The 2311-nt window shown below is 41.5% G+C and overlaps 1 protein-coding gene across 6 annotated transcripts in view; it reads left to right on the top strand.

Moving 5' to 3' along the window:
• LOC103518530 (cilia- and flagella-associated protein 57-like) overlaps positions 1–2311 on the top strand; it is a 39236-nt gene that overhangs the window by 21242 nt on the left and 15683 nt on the right. The gene's annotated exons all lie outside the window — the stretch shown is intronic.

Raw genomic sequence — 2311 nt, 5'->3', positions numbered from 1 at the left:
AAAAGATGAGTGTTCCACCGCCGTTTTAATTTCGTAGCAATGGAACAACTGCTACATTAGACGCTTGTGGCCTGTGTCGTAGCATGCCCATCCCGTAGTATGCCTCTCATCAGATGGGCGAGAAGAGACACAATACTTCCCATTTAGGTGCTGGGTTAATACGAGAACACCAGAAAGTAACCCGTTGAAATATTTGCAATCGAAAAACGAGTACAAATTTTTGTCGATGGTGGGATTCGAACCCGGGAACTTCTGCATGGCAAGCAAGCGTGTTACCACTGGACCAACCGTGCCCCCACGGTTGGTCTAAAATTACACTAGAGTTTTGGGATCAATATCAAATACACGAGTGCCTTTGGAATTTAATTTTGAGAAACTTGAATGTGCCTGGATTAGCCTTTTGCGTACAGAATCAATTTCACCAGAATCGCTCTTACGGTAGGATTCATGTCCTACATGAACCTTAAGCGTTGTTGTTACAGTCGGATGTAAACAAAACATTTTTTTCAAATACGGTAGGATTCATGTGGGAAATGAAACCTCCGAAAAGCGATTTGTGGTAGGCTTCATGTCACACATGAAATTGTTCCCTCGCTTTTAATTTATTTTCTTTTTTTTTCCTAGTTGAGATAGAAACATCTGTTTTTTTTTTGTCTTCTTCGGAAATCTTCGGACTATAATTCCGAATGCTTTGGAATCATAATAAACAAACACCGGCTTTTCAGTCTGCATTTGAAAGGAGCAAAAGATACACAAGTTCCTAGGCACGTCCTACCGTAACGCCTCCTATCTGTAAAAATCAAGCCGACCGTAGCGAGTAAATCTGTAGCTTCATGCTGGACATGAATCCTACCGTATCGCCAGATTTAAGTTATATTTCTCCTACCATAATGGCGGAACCATGATTTCATGTGACACATGAATCTGTCCGCAAAAGGTTAAGAAGAGTACTCTGGGTGACATAGGCTACTAAAAATTATCACATTTCATCCTGATTCAAAATGGCGGCGGTTCAAAGTTATGCCTATTATGCTGCTCTGTGGGACATGTCAGGGAGGGCGTATCGCGACCGTGTGTGTGTATGTGTGTGGTGGGTGTGTGTGTGTGTGATGGGTGTGTGGTGGATGGGTGTGTGTGATGGGTGTGTGTGTGTTTGTGTGAGGATGTGTTCTAAAAATTATCACATTTCATCCTGATTCAAAATGGCGGCGGTTCAAAGTTATGCCTATTATGCTGCTCTGTGGGACATGTCAGGGAGGGCGTATCGCGACCGTGTGTGTGTATGTGTGTGGTGGGTGTGTGTGTGTGTGATGGGTGTGTGGTGGATGGGTGTGTGTGATGGGTGTGTGTGTGTTTGTGTGAGGATGTGTTTGTGTGTGTGTGTGTGTGTGTGGTGGTCCCGTACAAAGGACGGGTCAATCACTAGTAGACAATTGAGGATTCTCATGAAAAATAGATTATTCAATCTAGTTAATAAAATGAATGAGACAGAAAATCTGATAACAAATCTTTTTTCTGCATTAAAATCGACTTTGTAGTTTCCGAGAAATTCGCGTTCAAGTCCTGATTTTGAAGGACGCGTTTTAAAAAGGACATGTGGCAACACTCTCAAGTCACGTGATGCGATGACATAAAAATACATTACAAAATATTTTTGCAGCTGTGCTTAGTTAAGTTATAGGTATACCTAAAAACTGAATTACACAAAATTCACAACTGATTGGCCATAAAAATGCAAAAATTAGCTGACCTGACCCATCGCATATGCAAAACAGCGATTTACGTCGTTTGGTGAAAGAAAAATTTCGGAAAAGTCGTACCATTTTCCAGTTTTTACGGAAAAACACATTCAGGGATCATAAAACTCACTGTTATATATGGCAATGTAAGGCGGTTTACACGATAAAATTTAGTCTGCTTCCTGACCTTAATACAACGATTGCAAGAGTCGGAGGTAGCTGACATCGTTTGGCGAATAGCAAAACGCTTTATCGGACAAAAATCGTACCATTTTCCCGGAGTAGTACAGGAACAAACCACACATTTTCGGGATCATAAAAACTCAACCTGATTGCAGGACTAAGGACGTACGGGAAATTAGCTGGATGACCTCTAGGCAATATGCAAACGCGGTATTACATCGGTTTGGGCCGAAAGAAGAATTTCGCGAAAGAAAAATCGTGGACCATTTTCCAGTAGTACCAGGAAAAAACCACTTTTCAGGGACTCATAAAACTCAAACATGATTGGCAATAAGGAGTAACAAAAAATTAGCTGACTGACCTCTAGTGCAATATTCGCAAAAACGGCC

Source organism: Diaphorina citri, unplaced genomic scaffold (genome assembly GCF_000475195.1).
Source record: "Diaphorina citri unplaced genomic scaffold, Diaci psyllid genome assembly version 1.1 scaffold2231, whole genome shotgun sequence".
NCBI classification, from domain to species: domain Eukaryota; kingdom Metazoa; phylum Arthropoda; class Insecta; order Hemiptera; family Psyllidae; genus Diaphorina; species Diaphorina citri.
The sequence above is the reverse complement of the archived record's forward strand: the minus strand, read 5'-3'. Positions and strand labels throughout refer to the sequence as shown.